Raw genomic sequence first — 22,855 nt, forward strand, 5'->3', positions numbered from 1 at the left:
GCTTCCTTTGCTTTCATCCAGAGTTTCTGAGTATCATCCTCTGCGCTGGGTAACTTTTCTACCCATGCATGTGTTACTTTTCTCTTATTCCTTGTTGTGCGCTTTTTCATTAAGCTCATAATGCGGATGCGGATTTCTTTGCCGTTTCTTCTTGGGATCTAATTGAATATCTCAAAATATTTTCTGAGATTTTCCCAATCCTGCATCTTGTTTATTATAATAGTGGGTAATGTGCTTAAAAAAGAAATAATAACGTATTTTTACGCATTCACGTCGCTTGTCTTCATTGCCTTTTACTGAGTTAAATTTTGATTGTGCCGTAAATTTATACTTTAATTTTTCACAAAATTATAAATTGCTATTTTACGCAACATCAGATATGAAATCAAAATATTTGTGTGTACGACATACCTGTGAGCAATGTGTGTCTCCGATTGTCTGAACTATTTGCTGTTTATTCGACTATGCATTTTTGTGACCTTGCCTTATGCCTTTTTGCACCATTCTCCCTTTTTATCCCCTTCTGACTTTATAGTTGCGACTCCCCACTTTGTTAGGAATCTCATTAGACCGTGTATTGTGGATGGTATGGCTCCTAATTTTTGCAAGGTGTTTCTGCTTAACAGCGCATTATATTTAGCTTTCGACTTGACTACAGCAAACTCAACGTCAACATCTCTTCTCTTTTCGCCATTGTTATCTTCTCGCACTTGTAAATTAACCCTAACCGTCCCTAATGACGGGACTTGTTCCCCAGCAAAATCGTATAAGTTAACTGCTTTCTTCTTTAGCTGCGACTTGACAGACCTAGGTAGTGACATATAACAATGTTCATATAAGATATCCTTGTCGCAGCCAGTGTCCACATACAGACCTTTGAGTTCCTGATTACAGCCTTTGATGTACCCTTTAATCACCAAGGGTGCATTGAACTGTTGCCTTTCACTTGCTACGAATGAGACTGTCGCATCTTCCCAATTTTTCACTTCTTTTAGTTCTGTACTTATGCTTTTACTCATTACCATATTTATGGTTTTTTCTGTCTCTTTTGCCTTTGATTCGTTCTTCTTCTGCCACGGGTATTCTTTTTCTTGCTTTAGCTTACTACCCTATGTTTTAGCAGATTTCTTCAGGTGCTGCAATCTTCCCTTTTTAGCTCTGCGACCACCTTTTCGATTAACTGCCTACATTTGTTAGTTTCATGACCAAAATCGTCATGAAAGTCACAAAATTTGGTTTTGTCTTTCTTCACCTAATCGAGTAGCGGTACCGGGGCTTCGAAAGTTTTACACACTGGCTCGGTTGCTAATATTTCCTTTGGTGTTTTGCTGAGGTCTTTTATGATTGCGTAATTATCATCATGAGCACCCTTACTTTTATAATTGTCTCCTCCTCTACTATTGTTGAACCTGCGATATTTGTTGTTACTGTTGCAACTTCCGCCTTTCAGCGAGATGTTATTGTTATACCTTTTTGCAGATCCGGAGCTTTTGCCCTAATCGCGATGGTGATCGTCATCGTTATTTCTTCCCGTATAACTTTTTTCGCAATTTTGCGTTATATCTTCTTGCGCCCGCATATAATCATGCGCTTCTTTTATTGCTTCCGCAAATGTTTGCGGTACTTTCCTTCACAACCTCTGCCATAATGACAAGTGTCTTTCTGTATCAAGGCAGTGGATAAATCCTGACACCTTTTGGCTTTCTGGCAGATCTGGTATTTTAGCTACTTCCTTTGTATACCTATCAACAACTTCACCCAAAGATTCTTTGGGTTTTTGTTTGATGTCATGGCACTCTACGTGCGTTCTTCTGCGTGAGCGCAGACTATGAAAATTAAGCAGAAACCGAGATCGTAAGTCTGCATAACCTGTTATGCTCCTGGGAGTTAGATTGTTGAACCACTCCCGCGCTACTCCTTGCAACACTATTGGAAACATGTGGCATGCTACCACATCTCCCCAATTGTGGGTTCTCGCAGTTCCTTTAAACCTCTGTAGGAAGTCATCGGGGTCCGATAACCCGTCATAACTTCCATGTGTTAACGGTATTACTGGTGCTTCCGGAAACGAATGATTCGCTATGTGTGCGGTAAACTTTTCTGTGGTGGGAGCCACCTCCAGAGATTGCCTTGATTTATGTCCTTGCATTACTGCAAACCAATTTTGCATGAACTCCTGAAATCACGCTGGTTCATTAAGTGCTTGCGCTAGGTGCGGGGGTGCAACTTGCTGTAATTGTGTAATAAAGTTATTTGAACTGCTTGGCTCTAGAGGGTTGTAAGGTGCACCCCCTGGTCACCCTGATGTTGAGTTTGCGTCAACTCGCATATATTTGGCTGGGGTGAGGTATAAGTCATTCTTGCTTGTAGTGGTGCTACTGTAATGTATGAACCGTCCAGGTTTCCCAAACCCATTCTCCCGATTTCTTCCTTTGTGCTTGCCGGGGTGACCCTTAAAGTTTGAGTTCCCGGTCCTATCGTTGTGATGACTAGGATTGTCCCTACATACGTAGTTTTTTCCATTAACTTAGCATTACCTGGTGGGGATTCATAACCAACATCTGTTTCTTTAGAGCGTATATAGCTAATGTTCGCCGGAGATCCGAAACTTATTTTTCCGGAGACTTCAGGCGTCCAGTTTCCATTTCTTTGAAACGGATGTAGCTAGTTTCTAATCCTCGGGGAGTATCTTCCCCAACACTCTGTAGCCACTCACTTTCTTCCTCATCCACGATCGGAGGAACCGTTTTCACGATTTCGGCGCTCGTCGGCCCCATTAGGATATCCTCTATTGAAGGGGGTTTTGATACCTTTTTCCCTTCTGCCGTAGATGTTTGTTTTGACGTTTGTACAGGTGTTCTTTGACCTGAAAATTTCGATGTGACACCCAGTACAAAACCATCGTGTACGATTCGTCAACAACAGGATCTTTACACGGTCAAGTACTACATGCTATTTGAAAACCAGTTTTGCATTCATAAAATACATAGCGTTTACAAAAGATAACGTGACACAAAGGTCGTTACAAAGTCATTATTTGAAAATAACATAAACTACGAATGCAAAAGAAAAGTTCCATGATTGAGACATCTCTAAGATTATGCAGCGGAATTTTAGCACAGTAGGTCCTTAACAGCAATTCTAAACAGCGGAAGCAACAAACCTCTAAGTACCTGAGAAAACATGCTTAAAAACGACAACAATAATGTTGGTGAGCTATAGTTTACGTTGTAACAATAATGTAAGGTAGGCCACGAGATTTCAGTGCTTCAAACAGCGTTTCAAAACAGTATGAAAAGTATATGGTTAACCGTGGGCACTTGTTAACTAACTTAACGTTTATAACCCCCTAAAAGTACACTTGGTGAGTGCGTATGTTTACGAAGTATTAAACACCCATTAAATGCTAGCGCGACTAGCCCGAGTGGGGATGTCAAACCCTATAGATCCATATCTAAGATTCGCGTTCACCGGTTCAAAAACCAATGACTAAACGTTACCGAGCTAAGGGGAAAGTTTATGCCGTTGTATAACCCACACATATATAAAGTTTAAGTACTCATTCCTAGTATGTAAAACGTAAAAAGCGCATGTATTCTCAGTCCCATAATAGTTAAAGTAAAAAGGGATGCTATAACTCACAGTGATAAGAGCGGAAAAGTCGATAATGAAAGTATGCGAGTAGTAAGTCGGTCCGAAAGGTTGTCAACCTAAGTCAAAGGTTGATAGGTCAGTATGTTATCCCAATAAGTGTAAAAGTGAATAAATTAAGTTTAAGTGTCATCATCATCATCGTTCATCATCATAAAAGCTAAGTAAGTTTGACAAGAATAGAGATCGAAACAATAGGCTGACTTCGGTCAGCTGCTACGACCTCTACGTAAATCGAAAAGATGCGTAATCAGTGGATATGGCTCCGTATATGAGTCCCCTAGTTTCTGACCAATTTCCAGAACCAAACTCATCTTCTTTTGACCGTGGTGATGGTTTAAGTGCGAGTAGGTCAGAAATTTCAGCACAACGTTAATAGGTTGTAATGACTTTCGGAAGGCCATAAATCCTAAACCGTAACTCGGATTAACACGAGGTCTAAACGGAAAATCATCTAATCGAACCGAACTAACTGAAAATTAATTTTCCAGTAGCCCAGGTCGTTTGATAAGATCCCAAAAACATTAAGCAAAGTGCTCCATTGGGGTTCTTAGTTCTTGATGCTCATCACGGTTCTCATCCTTGATGCTTGTAGCTTCAAGTGTATAACTCGTTGATGGGTTAGCATCACCTTAACCAAGATTCTACCATCAACAGACAATATGTTAAGACCAAGTAAGAACACAACTCATTTAAGAGTCTTAGATGGATGATGAACCAAGGTAACATCATATCCTTAGTCTTAACACAATTACAAGTTACATTTACAACTAAAGCTACAAACTTTACTTCAATCAAGCAAGTATGAACATAATCTAAGTCAAATGAAGTGATGGAACCCTAAGCTAGAGAGCTTGGATCCCTTTCACACAAGTTTTAAGGTCACAAAGCTAGAAAGCTTGAACCTTTAGTGTTCTTGAAGAACTAGAAGCATAAAGCTTAGATCTTTAAGTTATATGAAGACCATAAACACAAGTTTTGATCTTTATAACAAAATAATGAGATCATAAGTTAGAAAACTTAGATCCAACAAAAGATATGAAGATTCAAGCTAGAAAGCTTGCATCTTGGTTGTTCTTGAAGATCTTGAAGCATAAAGCTTGGATCTTTAAGTTACATGAAGATTACAAACACAAGTTTGAATCTTTATAACAAAATAGCAAGATTAAAGTAAAAAAAAATATAGATCTACAAAGTGGGTGAAGATTCAAAGCTAGAAAGCTTGAATCTTCCATATTCTTGAAGAATTCAAATCTAAGTTTGAATCTACAAGATGTAATCAAGATCAAAGCTAAAAAGCTAGACCCATGATGATGATGATGATGAATTTGTGATGATGAGAAGGAGAAAAAGAAGAGAAATTCAAAATACTTACACTTTTAGAGAGAGAAAGAACTAGAAAGAATTAGAGAGTGAGTGTGTGTGAATTACAAATGAAAGTAAGTGTAAAATGGACAGAATAAGGCTAGTATTTATAGGTGAATGGGGTAAGGGGAGGGGGTGGTGGCCGTTGGAAATGGGGGGGGGGGGACAAGGGGGACAAAAGTTTGCTTTTTGGTTAATGGTTGTCTAAAGTTGGTGCTTATGTTAGGATCACATGCAACATTAAGGATAATACTTGACATAAATGCTAGTATGTTCCCTCTAATAAATGGGCATTTGTCTTACATATTAATGGGTCACTAGCTAATAATAATTGGGCTAATTAAATAGTCCACTAACTAGTGTAGGGTGGACTAAGGCCCAACAAGGTAGAAAGTCCAACAAGACTAACTAGTAAGCATAAGTAAATTACTACGCAAAATTAAGTATCCATAAACCCAAGTAATTATTATTATAAAATATTAATTAAGATTTCGTAGTCATAATATTCCGATTACGACAAAAGTTAAACGTGTACGCAGTACGCAGTTTGTTCGTAACGTCAAGTGACACTAACGGTCATAAAGGTTTCCGGTGATCAAGTTAAGTATCCTGCGTACTTAAAGGTACGTTTTAACACATAAATGAAAGTAAGCCATGTGTATAAAGATTCCAGAGTATAAAGTAGCACAGTACACACAAATACGCAGTTTCACTAAAACACAAGGCACAAAAGCGAGTCGAAAAAGGTCGTTACATTACCCACCTGTTAATGGAAATTTCGTCCCGAAATTTAAGTTGAGGCAGGTGTTGAAGTCGGGAAAAGGTGAGGATACTTCTGCATCATTTGATACTCTCGTTCCCAGGTAAACTCAGGTCCATTTTGGCATTCCATCGGACTCGAACAATTGGAATATTATTGTGCTTCAAAGTCTTAACCTCACGGTCCATGATTTCGACAGGTTCTTCCACAAAGTGGAGTTTGTCATCAATCGTAAGCTCATCGAGAGGGATGACAAGTTCTGGTTTGGCAAGACATTTCTTCAGATTCGACACGTGAAAAGTAGGGTGAACTGCGCTCAATTGAGTCGGAAGATCCAAACGGTAAGCAACGGGTCCAACACGCTCCAAGATTTCAAAAGGACCAATATATCTCAGGTTTAACTTTTCGCGCTTTCCAAACTTGATCACACCTTTCCAAGGTGCGACCTTCAACATTGCACGGTCACCCACGTTAAATTCGAAGTCTTTACGTTTAAGGTCAGCATAACTCTTTTGGCGATCGCGGGCTGCCTTAAGTCTCGCTTGAATTTGGACAATCTTCTCGGTTGTTTCATGGACTACCTCGGGTCCGGTGATTTGCTTTTCACCTAATTCGGCCCAACAAATAGGAGATCGGCACTTGCGGCCATACAACGCTTCAAAAGGTGCGGCATTAATACTCGAATGATAACTGTTGTTATAAGAGAATTCAGCTAGTGGCAAATGTCTCTCCTAAGCCTTTCCGAAGTCAGTAACACAGGCATGCAACATGTCCTTCAAAGTCTGAATCGTTCGTTCGCTCTGACCGTCGGTCTGTGGGTGATACGCGGTGCTCATGTCGAGACGAGTTACCAAGGCTTCTTGCAAAGAACGCAAAAATCTTGAAGCAAAACGGGTATCGCGATCTGAGATAATCGATAAGGGCACACCATGACGGGATACAACCTCTTTGATGTATAGTTGAGCGAGTCTTTCCATCGTATCCATTTCCTTCATGGCTAAGAAGTGTGCAGATTTGGTAAGTCGGTCAACGATAACCCATATAGTATCATAACCACCTACCGTCTTCGGTAGCTTTGTGATGAAGTCCATCGTTATCCTTTCCCACTTCCATTGTGGGATTTCTGGTTGTTGAAGTAATCCAGATGGCCTTTGATGTTCAGCCTTAACTTTCGAGCAAGTCAAACACTTACCAACGTAAGTTGCAACATCCTTCTTAAGATTAGGCCACCAATACTGTTCCTTGAGATCATGGTACATTTTACCGGCTCCTGGATGAATTGAATATCTCGACTTGTGGGCTTCATCTAGTATAAGGCTCCGTAGATCTCCATAACTAGGTACCCAAATCCTTCCGACAAAGCATCGGAGTCCAGTCTCCTTAACCTCGAATCGTGAAACGAGAATGTTCAAGTGTTTTTGAGAAATATTCTCCTCTTTGAGAGCCTCATCTTGGGCTACTCGGATCTGACTATTGAGATTTGAATGAATGATGATGTTCAAGGCGCGGACACGAAGAGGTACCATCCTCTCCTTCCGGCTCAGGGCATCGGCTACAACATTTGCCTTTCCATGATGATAACGAAGTTCACATTCATAGTCGTTCAGTGTCTCGATCCATCGTCGCTGCCTCATGTTCAGTTGTTTCTGATCGAATATGTGCTGGAGGCTTTTGTGGTCAGTGAAGATGGTACTTTTAGTTCCATACAGATAATGTCTCCATAATTTGAGCGCAAAGACAACGGCTCCAAGCTCAAGATTGTGTGTTGTGTAGTTTTGCTCGTGAATCTTTAGTTGACGAGAAGCATAGGCAATAACCTTCGATGTTTGCATCAATACGCAACCAAAACCATTTTTCGAGGTATCACAATATATGACGAAATCATCACTGCCATCAGGAAGAGATAAGATAGGTGCGGTGGTCAATTTCTGCTTCAAGTTTTGAAATACTGATTCGTGTTCTTTTTCCCAAACGAACTTCTTCCCTTTGTGAGTCAGCGCGGTCAAAGGACGCGAAATCAGAGAGAAACCTTCAATAAATCTTCGGTAGTAACCGGCAAGACCTAGGAATAGGCAGATGTGAGTCGGAATAGTGGGGGTTTCCCACTTGCTGATAGCTTCGATCTTCACGGGATCAACTTTGATACCTTGATCACTCACAATATGACCCAAAAATTGGACTTCCTTCAACCAAAATTCACACTTGGAGAATTTGGCATAAAGTTGCTCTTGTCTCAAGAGTTCCAACACTAGTCGAAGATATTGTTCATGTTCTTCTTCACTTCGGGAATAGATGAGGATATCATCTATGAAAACGATAATGAACTTATCCAGATATGGCTTGCATACTCGATTCATGAGATCCATAAACACGGTAGGTGCGTTGGTTAAAACCGAATGGCATCACTAGAAACTCATAGTGACCATAGCGGGTTCTGAACGCAGTCTTCATCACATCACTCTCCTTCACCCTCAATTGGTGATAACCTGATCGCAAATTGATCTTGGAGTAAACGCTGGATCCTTGCAGCTGATCGAAAAGATCGTCAATTCTGGGAAGGGGATACCGATTCTTAATCGTCAACTTGTTCATCTCACGATAATCGATACACATGCGGAAAGATCCGTCCTTCTTCTTCACGAATAAAACAGGTGCGCCCCAAGGCGATGAACTCGGTTGGATAAATCTACGGTCTAGCAATTCCTGCAGTTGACTCTGCAACTCTTGCAGTTCGAAAGGTGCTAGTCGATAAGGTGCGCGAGCTACGGGTGCAGCTCCCGGCACTAGATCGATCTGGAATTCCACTGCTCTCGGTGGCGGTAATCCAGGCAATTCTTCCGGAAAGACATCGGGAAATTCGTTCACAATTCGTACATCATTCACACTCTTCACCTCGGCTTCTAACGTTTTCACATGTGCTAAAACAACAAGACGTCCTTTCTTCATGATCTTGTGTGCTTTCATGCAACTAATGAGGTTCAGTTTTGAACTACATCTCTCTCCGTATATAATCAGTGGAAGAGCTTTATCTCCACAGATAACATCGGCCCTTACTTTGGTCAACCAGTCCATACCGACAATCACATTAAAGCTTCCCAATTTGATAGGTATCAAGTCAATCTCGAAATCTACGCCAGCTATGTTGATAATAGCTCCTCGGCCAATTTGGTCAACTTTCTCGAGTTTTCCATTGGCTACCTCAACAAGATACTCTCCTTTAAAGGAACTAACGACCAATCTATCTTAGAACAAAAGTGTCTACAAACATAGCTCCTATCAGCACCAGTATCAAATAGGACAGAAGCTAATAGATTGTTGATAGTGAATATACCGGTAACCAAGTCGGGGTTCTCACGGGAATCCCTTACGTTCACATTGAAAGCTCTTCTACACGGTGGTCTACCATCCTTCTTCTTGTTGGGACATTCATTCCTGAAGTGGCCCTGTTGCCCGCACTCGTAGCACTGCCTTGGTCCAGTAGGGTTTGTCTTCACCGTTGGGGTGGAAATCTTGCAGTCCTTACCAATATGCCCGGTCCTTTTGCACTTTTCACAGATCACATTACAGTACCCGGTATGGTGCTTGTAGCACCTCTTGCACTGTGGTAGAGTACCCTTGTAGTTGGGGTTCGAGCTAGGGGTCGAGTTGGGGTTCCTCCAGTCGTTGTTTCCCTTGAAACCCTCATGCCTCTTAGCTGGGTTTTGATCAAAGACCTTTCCCTTGTTTCCATCCCACTTACGCTTCTCATGACTAGTCCCCGATTCTGATTTCGTTTTCTCAGGTTCCTTGCGGGTGATCTGGTTCATCAGGGTGTGCGCCATGTGCATAGCTTCCGGGATGTTGGGTGGCTTCGAAGAGGTGACATTTCCCTGAATAGACTTGGGAAGTCCCCACAAGTATCGTTCCATTCTCTTAAACTCCGAGGTAACCATCGAGGGACACATCAGTGCTAATTCCAGATACCTACGGTTGTAACCATCAAGATCGTTTCCCACAACCTTCAACTCCCAGAACTCAGCCTCCATTTTCTGTATCTCTGTTCTGGGGCAGTACTCTTCGATCATGGCTCCCTTAAATTCTTCCCAAGGAGTAGCATAAGCCTCGTCAATACCTTTGGCCTGAGCAAGTGTGTTCCACCAGGTTAGGGCGCTGTCCGACAGCGTACAGGAGGCATACTTGGTTTTGTTCGTCTCTGAGCAGTTGCTTACACGGAACACAGCTTCTAGTTTCTCAAACCATCTAGTCAATCCAACCGGGCCCTCAGTACCACTAAAGTGGTGGGGCTTGCAGCTTTGAAACTCCTTGTATGTACACCCATTACGAATGGGCTGGTCAACTGGCGGAGCTTGTGGGTTGATTTCTGCAATAGCTGCAGCTACTCTCTCCGCAATCATTTCCTCAATTTGTGCTGCTGTGGGTGCTGCTTTTCCATTAGCCATTGCTCTTCTAAACAGAAATTTTGACTTAAGTCAAAATCCAGCATTTAATAAATAGTAATATAGTATAAGGCAACCAACATGGAATCAACGCAACACATGTTAACTAAGCAATGCACTAGATACAAATACCACAGAATCATCATATAGTAACGTAAGTAGAACACCGTGCAAAAAGTAAACAACACTAAGTTCCATTCATTAATAATAAGTTGCATACATCCGCATGGGTTTGCACAATACATGAGTAAAACATGAAACTACAAATGAGATTACATAATGAAATCTACTACAATGCCCTATGGTGACGGTGGGTAAAGGATGTCCATTACGTGGGACATCTGATCCTTGAGCTCAGTTACCCGAGCACGGAGGATCTCCACTTCCCTCGTTAGTTCCTCGACGGAGGGAGATGGTGGGGCAGGCGGTGCAGTCGGTACAGGTGGTGCAGGTGGTCCAGCGCCAGAAGTAGATGGTTCGTAACGGTAAGCCTTACGCACAAATGGATCGGCATGATAAGGCACAACCCGCTTGCGGGCGGTGATCCTAGTCCTCAGTCCATGTGTGCTAACGAACGACCTACCTTCGTTAACCCCTGGAATAACGGTACCATCAAAACGATACCGCTTCTTCGGCGGGGTAGAGGGTGGCTGCACGGGCGTCTCCTCAGGTTCCTCGTCGGAATCCTCGTTACTGGAGTCATTAGAGGATGAGTCGTCGGATGATGAGTCGTCGGATGATGAGTCATCGAAAACAGCTGGAGGTGGCTCTGCTCGGCCGGTAGTTATAATCCGATATATGAAAGACGGAATCAGCACGACACGTCCATCAGGAAGGCATCTACACCAATGGTTATGCTCATTACGAAATGGAACGTCCCCGTATTCCCCGGGAATCACAACACTACCGGAATGGTGCTGTGGCTCTGAGGGTCCTGGGATGAGTGGAGCTGGAATCTCTGGTGGATCCTCGTGTCCGTCTGTGGTGATCACTGGGTCGGGTGTATGGCCGCTGGCTCCAGAGGTCGAAGTGCCAGAGTCACTGGAGTGTGTCGATGACGGGATCTGTGAATCGACAACAATGGCAGGCGAGGTGGAGGGTGAGTCTGAGTCGCTCTCCAAAATGATAACGGGCGGGACATCCGATATCTGAACAGGGAAAAATATCTTTTTCCATGTCAGTAAGCCATAAAGCAAGCACGTATTAGGCAAAATAACTACGACAGTCTAGATCATCTATAGCAGTAAATAGCATGGCAATAATAGCAAATCGTACAGAAGTATCATGCAATCTAAAGCAGATAATAGCATGCAGTAATGAAAATCAAGTAGCAGTATACGTCATATAGCAGTAAAAGTAAGCAGCAGCATGCAGTAAGTTCTGCAGAAACAAGTAAACTAGCAAGTTGTAGATTAGTCCTATTAGTGAATCCTACTTGGTCCGGTCTAGACTCACTAATGCAACATAATTCCCTAAAACCAATGCTCTGATACCAAATGTGACGCCCCGTACAAAACCATTGTGTACAATTCGTCAACAACAGGATCTTTACACGGTCAAGTACTACATGCTATTTGAAAACCAGTTTTGCATTCATAAAAGACATAGCGTTTACAAAAGATAACGTGACACAAAGGTCATTACAAAGTCATTATTTGAAAATAACATAAACTACGAATGCAAAAGAAAAGTTCCATGATTGAGACATCTCTAAGATTATGCAGCGGAATTCTAGCACAGCAGGTCCTTAACAGCAAGTCTAAACAGCGGAAGCAACAAACCTCTAAGCACCTGAGAAAACATGCTTAAAAACGTCAACAATAATGTTGGTGAGCTATAGTTTAAGTTGTAACAATAATGTAAGGTAGGCCACAAGATTTCAGTGCTTCAAACAGCGTTTCAAAACAGTATGAAAAGTATATGTTTAACCATGGGCACTTGGTAACTAACTTAATGTTTATAACCCCCTAAAAGTACACTTGGCGAGTGAGTATTTTTACGAAGTATTAAACACCCGTTAAATGCTAGCGTGACTAGCCCGAGTGGGGATGTCAAACCCTATGGATCCATATCTAAGATTCGCGTTCACCGGTTCAAAAACCAATGACTAAACGTTACCGAGCTAAGGGGAAAGTTTATGCCGTTGTATAACCCACACATATATAAAGTTTAAGTACTCCTGCCTAGTATGTAAAACGTAAAAAGCGCATGTATTCTCAGTCCCAAAATAGTTAAAGTAAAAAGGGATACTATAACTCACAGTGATAAGAGCGGTAAAGTCGATAATGAAAGTATGCGAGTAGTAAGTCGGTCCGAAAGGTCTTCAACCTAAGTCAAAGGTTGCTAGGTCAGTATGTTATCCCAATAAGTGTAAAAGTGAATAAATTAAGTTTAAGTGTCATCATCATCAGCGTTCATCATCATAAAAGCTAAGTAAGTTTGACAAGAATAGAGATCGAAACAATAGGCTGACTTCGGTCAGCTGCTACGACCTCTACGTAAATCAAAAATACATATAATCAGTGGCTATGGCTCCGTATATGAGTCCCCTATTTGCTGACCAATTTCCAGAACCATACTCGTCTTCGTTTGACCGTGGTGATGGTTTAAGTGCGAGTAGGTCAGAAATTTCAGCACAACGTTAATAGGGTGTAATGACTTTCGGAAGGCCATAAATCCTAAACCGTAACTCGGATTAAGACGAGGTCTAAACGGAAAATTATCTACTCGAACCGAACTAACTGAAAATTAACTTTTAAGTAGCCCATGTGGTCTGATCAGGTCCCGAAAACAGTAAGAAAAGTGCTCCATTGGGGTTCTTAGTGCTTGATGCTCATCACGGTTCTCATCCTTGATGCTTGTAGCTTCAAGTGTACAACTCGTTGATGGGTTAGCATCACCTTGACCAAGATTCTACCATCAACACATAATATGTTAAGACCAAGTAAGAACACAACTCATTTAAGAGTCTTAGATGGATGATGAACCAAGTTAACATCATATCCTTAGTCTTAACACAATTACAAGTTACATTTACAACTAAAGCTACAAACTTTACTTCAATCAAGCAAGTATGAACATAATATAAGTCAAATGAAGTGATGGAACCCTAAGCTAGAGAGCTTGGATCCTTTCACACAAGTTTTAAGGTCACAAAGCTAGAAAGCTTGAACCTTTAGTGTTCTTGAAGAACTTGAAGCATAAAGCTTAGATCTTTAAGTTATATGAAGACCATAAATACAAGTTTTGATCTTTATAACAAAATAATGAGATCATAAGTTAGAAAACTTAGATTCAACAAAAGATATGAAGATTCAAGCTAGAAAGCTTGCATCTTGGTTGTTCTTGAAGATCTTGAAGCATAAAGCTTGGATCTTTAAGTTACATGAAGATTACAAACACAAGTTTGAATCTTTATAACAAAATAGCAAGATTAAAGTAAAAAAAATATAGATCTACAAAGTGGGTGAAGATTCAAAGCTAGAAAGCTTGAATCTTCCATGTTCTTGAAGGATTCAAATCTAAGTTTGAATCTACAAGATGTAATCAAGATCAAAGCTAAAAAGCTAGACCCATGATGATGGTGATGATGAATTCGTGATGATGAGAAGGAGAAGAAGAAGAAGAAAAATTCAAAATACTTACACTTTTAGAGAGAGAAAGAACTAGAGAGAATTAGAGAGTGAGTGTGTGTGAATTACAAATGAAAGCAAGTGTAAAATGGATGGAATAAGGCTAGTATTTATAGGTGAATGGGGTAAGGGGAGGGGGTGGTGGCCGTTGGAAATGAGGGGGGGGACAAGGGGGACAAACGTTTGCTTTTTGGTTAATGGTTGTCTAAAGTTGGTGCTTATGTTAAGATCCTATGCAACATTAAGGATAATACTTGACATAAATGCTAGTATATTCCCTCTAATAAAAGGACATTTGTCTTACATATTAATGGGTCACTAGCTAATAATAATTGGGCTAATTAAATAGTTCACTAACTAGTGTAGGGTGGACTAAGGCCCAACAAGGTAGAAAGTCCAACAAGACTAACTAGTACGCATAAGTAAATTACTACTCGAAATTAAGCATCCATAAACCCAAGTAATTATTATTATAAAATAATAATTAAGATTTCGTAGTCATAATATTCCGATTACGACAAAAGTTAAACGTGTACGCAGTACGCAGTTTGTTCGTAACGTTAAGTGACACTAACGGTCATAAAGGTTTCCGATGATCAAGTTAAGTATCCTACGTACTTAAAGGCACGTTTTAACACATAAATGAAAGTAAGCCATGTGTATAAAGATTCCAGAGTATAAAGTAGCACAGTACGCAGTTTCACTAAAACACAAGGCACAAAAGCAAGTCGAAAAAGTCGGGTCGTTACAGTCGAGAAAGTTGGCTTCGAACCTTTGTTGCACGCCATTGATGTTAATTAGGTGAATAACCGAAATTGACCGATTAATGTAAACAAAAAATATTTTATGGAAAACACAGAAAACGAATTATATATTAAATATGAGTTTCCTTCTTATTTGTTTATATAACCGGGTCCCACGGATGGCCCCAAATGATGAAACATATTTTCACGAGGTCAAGGTGAACCTACGCTTGAGTGCATGATAGGGTTTAAGGACTAACAACATTTGGACCTCTGACGCTTAGTCGTGAATAACCCACATCGGTATCGTTTTGATTCCGACAGGGTGGCCGATTTGAAAGTCCACCAACAACCCAGCATACAGGGTTGAGTGGCCCAAAGACATGAAGGTTTTATTGTTCGAGACATACCTTAAAGAGTTTACGTATTTGGATCGTATGAAGCTTTGTTCGTACGATAATGATGTATGCTTTCTGTTAAGTATGAGTAACCGAACCTGTTTTTAGGGTTTATGAGCTATGTATTTATAGGCTCACGAATTAGGGTTTCGATAGATTCTCTTCCCTAATTAAATGTAATCTTATCCCCAACTAACTCTCGTTATTTAAGGAAAAGAATCCGAATTGATTATACCGTACATTCTTCTAGAATATACTGGACCCTTATGCAAGTATACGAAACTCGCATCAGATGGTATAGGCGCATAGAGTGCGACTATACCTGTGCCATATGTCTTACATGGAAATTTGTGTGTGGTTTAGGACTTTGGATGCATAATCCGCATAGTCTTGTGGATATGCGTATCATTAATTTCTTTCAAATTTACTTTCTCTTTTACAGAAATATATAGAATATTGATATGAGATCTATAAAGTCCATGACTTTTTAAATATAAGAACTATATGCATGTATTTATCATTTATTATTTATTATATACTACAAAATACAAATATAGTCAAACCTGGCTATTGGCTTCGTAGTCGTTGGTGCGAAGACAGTGTCGACGACTTGTTTTTGTATGTGGAACCGTATCGAGATTGTAATACTTTGACCCTGCTGGTAGTTGTTGGATGCTTTTGCTGCTGCTGCTCTCCTTCGATTGCTGCTGCTACTATTGAAAATGACACAAATTGTGGCGACATTTAGTATAGATATATCCACTCAAGATGCACCTTTGCAAGCAATGTTATGCCTGTTCCATGGTGTCCGCCCGTTGCAAGTGACAAAAACTTACCAATCCCAATTTGTTCTGGACGATTTACAAAACAAAACTCCTTATAGTACCATGTATAGATGTGTAACTCAGTTTTAAAATAGTAGGCAAAATAGCAGGGAACTGTTTCAGCTGCTTATTGAAAATATTTGCTGTTTTCGTATGTTTATTTAGGCATCTATTTGTTTTGTGTAAATTTTAGTATTCATCTTAAATCTCAATGCAAGTAACCGACCTGTATCAATAAAACCAATGATGACGTTAACTTGATTCGTGGTCGAAAAACCTGGGATTTCCATGGTTTATTCACCAGCAAAACCATGAATGTGTTGTATGCAGTTTTCTCTTTGTGTTCTGAAACACTGAAAATACCCCTTCCATATCTGCATTCATAACATAAATGCTATATATAGGCCATAAAATAGTTAGTTATATGCATATGTGCAACAGTACATGAACTTGGTAGTAGAGAGATTGGAAAAACCTTCTTGAGTTGTAAATTAAAGTTTGCCAAACATTAATAAAATTAAAGTTTTTCATTCAACAACATTTGAGAGTTGTAAATTATCAATCAATTATCGACTCAAATTATATACGCTTAATATACCCGAATTAGAAGAAGTTGATTGTTTTCTAACCAATATATCTACCAAGCTGCTTTATGTCAATGCAGATGTTGGCAAACCAGGCTATGATTTCATTAGAAACGACTCGATTACAATAATACAATCTATGTTCAGAAATTAAAATCCACATGCCATAAAACAACAAAGCCCAAAATCAAAGTGATGAAAAAAATATTACTTTCTTGATTTTAGAATGGGCAAACAACGGTTAACTGCACCTTCAAAAAACTATGAAGACGATCGAAGATATAAAACGCACTCATTAGAAACTCTGTCTCTTGTTACTTAACATCTTGCAATTGTAAACTAATAAAAAACCAATAAGGCTATTACCAATTAGCAGGGTGACGTAAATTAATATGCAAAACGAACCACACTATAAATGAAATGCCCCGTTTATACCGATTATAAACGATTCACAATAGTTGATTTCATTGCGAGGTATTTGACCTCTATATGATACATTTTACAAACATTGCGTTCGTTTTTAAAATACAAACTTTCATTACATCGAAAGTTGACGGCACGCATACCATTTCATAATATATTCAACTATCATTAACTTAATAATAATCTTGATGATCTCAACGACTCGAATGCAACGTCTTTTGAAATATGTCATGAATGACTTCACGTAATATCTTTAAAATGAGCAAATGCACAGCGGAAGATTTCTTTCAAACCTGAGAATAAACATGCTTTAAAGTGTCAACCAAAAGGTTGGTGAGTTCATTAGTTTATCGTAATCAATCATTTCCATAATTTTAATAGACCACAAGATTTTCATTTCCAATAAACATCCCATACATAGAGATAAAAATCATTCATGTGGATTGAACACCTGATAATTGACATTTACAAGATGCATATAGAATATCCCCATCATTCCGGGACTCCCTTCGGACATGATAAATTTCGAAGTACTAAAGCATCTGCAACAACGGATGGGGTTTGTTAGGCCCAATAGATCTATCTTTAGGATTCGCGTCAATTAGGGGCTCGGTTACCTAATTCTTAGATTACCAGGCTAAAAGGGGCATATTCGGCTTCGATCCATTCAACCATATAATGTAGTTTCGATTACTTGTGTTTATTTCGTAAAACATTTATAAAAGCGCATGTATTCTTAGTCCCAAAAATAAATATTGCAAAAGCATTTAAAAAGGGAGTAATGAAACTCACGATACGATATTTTGTAGTAAAAATATGCATACGACGGAACTAACCAATGCAGGGTTGGCCTCGGATTCACGAACCTATATCAAGTATATATATATTAACACATATAATCGTAATCGAAAAATTTCATATATTATAACCTTATATATTATATATTTAAGTTGTATACATGTTTGAAAATGATTGTTATTTATATATACATATATAAAAAAATACTTAATTTGTTATATGTGAATATTTATATAAAGTTTGTTAATATAATTAATTTCTTACTTTTATATAGTATTACTTATAAGTATATTTTTATATACGTAATAATATTAATAATAGTTGTATTTGATAGTAATGATAATATTAAAAATAACATTACTTATGATAATTATAATAAGAATCATAGTAATAATAATAATAATGATATTAATATTAATGATTCCATTAATGATAATACTAATGATGGTTTTAATAATAAAATCAATCTTATAAAAATGATAGTTTAATACAAATAATAATTTTTATACTTTTAATAATAAGGATAATGATGATAGTAGGTAATAATAATAATAATAACTATCATAATAATACTTTTAATAATAATAACTATAATGATATTAATAATAATAGCTATATAAATATTAATTTTTCTTTTAATGATTGTTATGACAATGATTAATAATAATAGCATAATAATGATACTTATCATGATAATAATATTACCTATAATAATCTAATAACATTAGTAATATTGATAATAATAATAATCTATAATGATAGTACTAATAATTATAGAATGATGTTAATACTAATATTTATGAGAATAATAATAAATTTTACTATTTTCATAATAATAATAATAATAATAACCATAATCATAATATCATATTGATAATAATACTAAAATGGTTAATAATAATAATAACATTACTAATTCTTATAATCATAATACTAATCAATAAAAATAATGTTAATAATAATAATAATAACAATAATAATAATAATAATAATAATAATAATAATAATAATAATAAAAATGAAAGCTAAGTGTTTATACCCTTTGTAAGCATCACTAAAAAGAAGTGCCCTAGACGGGATCCGAACTCGAGACCTCTCGTTAAATCCAAACACACTTAACCATGCTGCTGTCCCAGTTTCTGATTTAAATCCGATCCTATAAAATTATAACCTGTAACATTTATCTTCCATTTTCTTCTTCAATTACAAAATCGAACTATAATCAATCCTAATTGCACTTAAATGTCTGTTTTAGTTTTATAGTTTAGTTATAATCAAATTGTAAATAAGATTTAATAGTTTAAAAAAAAATATACGCAGGAGCTGTACAGGTTCGAAAGAAAGAAGAAAAAAACTGAATAAAAGCTTAAATCATGAAATTAAATCCTGGATCGTTTTAGCTTGTAGTTACAACTTAAACTATGTTTGAAATCATTCCTATAATCTTCTGAGATCCTCAATTAAACCTTAACAATAACAGATAATTCTAATTTTCTTGAAGAACAAAAGTTTGACTTTTAAAATTATAACTTTGACTCCTAAAATTCGAACTTGTTAATAAAATTTAGAAGTTGAAACTTTTCCAGATAGTTTATACAAGTGATTTCAAATAACATAGCATTTATACATTTTGGAATTTCATTCGTATTCAAACTATCACATACCTCAGTTAAGAAAACTTAGAACTCTAAATCGATTATTATATTTAAAGCTGTTATAGATTAAAATTTCAACATGAATTGTGTCGTAAATCATTTATAGAAACTTTCTGGACCATCAATTATTCCATAAACATCAAACTGAATTCAAATTTTACGATGAACAATTTAGTTGACTTTTTGTAATTAAACTTTGACTTCATAATTCAAAATCAAATGAAGGAATTAAAGGGTGAAAACTTACAGATAGATCCAATAGATGATTCCTAACAAAACAGCATTTAAGGATTTTGAAATTGAATCGGAATTCAGGGTTTTTGAGATTTGAGTGAAAAACAGAGGTATTCGGCAGTTAACATAATTATCTGTTGTAAATTTCAAAATGCAGTTGATGTTATATATAATATGCTGAATAATTGAAGTGAAAACATGTTTGACTAATTAAAATTGACTGGTAATAACATGTAGTCATAATTATTCAATCACGACATCATAATAGAATAAAGATATAAAAGTTTGAATTTAATCACTAACAAAATTCGTTTGATTGTGGACTGATATTCGTTATGTAAGCCAGATAGAAGACAGAAACAAAATATATATACAGTTTGGATAACTACTTGCAAGATTTGGAATCTAAATCGTACATATGATATATTTTTTTTATATAAGTATTATTTGATAATTTAAATTATAATTGTATTAATTAAAATGTTAATAATAATAATAATAGTAATAATAATATTGATTTATAATATTAGTACTGCTTTCCAAATAAATATCTGTATGTAATAGCATATATATATATATATATATATATATATATATATATATATATATATATATATATATATATATATATATATATATATATATATATATATATATATTGCATTTATATATTTATATTTTTTGATTATAATTTATCTTATTAATAAATAAATATAATTATAATAATAATACTCTTAATATTATAACTCTTAATATTATAATAATAATAATAAAAATCTATAATATAATAGTAATAATATTATTACTAATGATAATGATAACAATTATTATAACATGTATAATAATAATATTGTTAATAACAATAACGCTAATAATACTAATATTATTAATAATAATATTGATAATAATAATAATACTATATCAATCTATATATATATATATATATATATATATATATATATATATATCAAATTCATATCATTAGATTATATTTAAATAATATTAATAACACTAATATTTATATCATTATTGGAAGTAATAACAATATTTATATAACAACTGTATTCATACTTGTATTATATATATGTATCATTACTTATATTATATATCATCTTTTATTGAATATTTATTACTTATCAATTTTATTTATATTATTGTATACATATAATAGTAATTATCTACAGAAATCATATATATATATATATATATATATATATATATATATATATATATATATATATATTTGCATTTATATATTTATATTTTTTGATTATAATTTATCTTATTAATAAATAAATATAATTATAATAATAATACTCTTAATATTATAACTCTTAATATTATAATAATAATAATAAAAATCTATAATATAATAGTAATAATATTGATAATAATAATAATACTATATCAATCTATATATATATATATATATATATATATATATATATATATATATATATATATCAAATTCATATCATTAGATTATATTTAAATAATATTAATAACACTAATATTTATATCATTATTGGAAGTAATAACAATATTTATATAAGAACTGTATTCATACTTGTATTATATATATGTATCATTACTTATATTATATATCATCTTTTATTGAATATTTATTACTTATCAATTTTATTTATATTATTGTATACATATAATAGTAATTATCTACAGAAATCATATATTTAATATAAATTCCTTTTAAGTACAACTTAATGATTTTATGTTTTATTTTACGTATTTAATTTTTAATGTTTAAATTATATTTTAAAATTTCAAGTTATTATATATATACTTACATATATATATATATATATATATATATATATATATATATATATATATATATATATATATATATATATATATATATATATATATATATATATATATATATATATATATATATACACACACACATATTTATTTACAAACAATTGTTCGTGAATCGTCGGGAATGGTCGAAGTCAAATGATTTCATGAAATTGTTCAAAAATTTTGAGATTCAATTAAATAGACTTTGCTTATCGTGTCGAAATCATACAAAGATTAAGTTTAAATTTGGTCGGAAATTTCCGGGTCGTCACAATAAATTCTTAATCAAGCAACGTACACACATTAATCAAATAGTGAAGAAAAAACATTGAAAAAAAACAAAAAAGCATGAACATAAAAACATCAAATATAAGAAATTTGCCAAAAAAATAATAAAATTACCTTTATACGCGAAAATATTGAGGCTTCCAACAAACAACGGTGGATGAAATCAACCGATTAAACCTTCATCCGTCTTCCAAACCTAAAATACCAACTTAAACCCACCAAATCGAAACCCTAGCCTCGTAAAAGTAAGCCAAAAGGAATCCCGAAAGGTAGAAGACGATGAAATCAACCTATTAAGTTGTTGATTACGTCGCATCGCCTTGCGAGAGATTTGTACCATCGAGTGTAGTCATTTCTTCATACGCAGTCTACTGAAAAGGTATCAATTTTATGAGAAATAGAAATAATTGCTTTCTCCGGTAACTTGGCTGCCATACTTTTAAACTTTTAAAGTAATTTGGCAATTGTTTTTACACAAATAGTCAACATTTTACATAGAAATATATTGTGCATAATAACTGAAGCGTTAAGCGTTTGAATTTTTAAGGTAAGAAATATGCAAAGTATACATTACAAACACTTATCTTCAACTGAAAAGCCAGCAGTTACAGTAAGAGCAGATATAATTGCGATATGAAATAAGTAAATTCTCAGATATCTAAACTTATAAAGTATAAACTATAAAGTATCCAAAATATACCTTTATCGGATGCGATTCTCAAAGTATGCTTTCGGTAATGAACAAATTCATTTTTTCAAAAATAGTATTATCATTGAATGGCTTTAGAAACTTCTTTGAGCAAGCCCCTTTTATGAAATTCAATCATATACAACACTGCATTGTATTAAATTTAGTTAGGAAGTTAGCCTGATAAAAGTTGAAACATTCAATAGATTTAATTGTTCATAAACTTTTATGCACATGTTAAAAAATACAATATGTCAATTCAATAGTCAGTAAGCAAGTTGAAATGGATAATAAATCAAATAAGCATACATGGAAGAATACAATGACTGGTATAAAGGAAAAGCATACTGAGAAATAAAATATACTAAAATAAAATATAGTTGAAATACATGTAACTGCAAACATTTTCAATATTAGAACACTTATCTTCAGTAAGTGTTATCCCAAATACATAAAGTAATTAAACAATAAAGTAGGCGATAACAAACCTTGTGTAGCTGCCATAGATGCAAACGAATGAGGATACAGATGAAACCGAAGGAACAGCAGCTACAA

The 22,855-nt window shown here is 35.5% G+C and overlaps 1 long non-coding RNA gene across 1 annotated transcript; it reads right to left on the minus strand.

Moving 5' to 3' along the window:
- Positions 1–21,599: 21,599 nt before the first annotated feature.
- Positions 21,600–22,436, minus strand: LOC139904596 (uncharacterized). Its single transcript, XR_011778902.1, has 3 exons — positions 22,313–22,436; positions 21,903–21,983; positions 21,600–21,808 (listed from the first exon to the last, which is right to left on the minus strand). It is a non-coding gene; the product is annotated as an uncharacterized lncRNA (long non-coding RNA).
- Positions 22,437–22,855: the final 419 nt, after the last annotated feature.

The sequence above is a fragment of the Rutidosis leptorrhynchoides genome, chromosome 4, assembly GCF_046630445.1.
Source record: "Rutidosis leptorrhynchoides isolate AG116_Rl617_1_P2 chromosome 4, CSIRO_AGI_Rlap_v1, whole genome shotgun sequence".
NCBI lineage: Eukaryota > Viridiplantae > Streptophyta > Magnoliopsida > Asterales > Asteraceae > Rutidosis > Rutidosis leptorrhynchoides.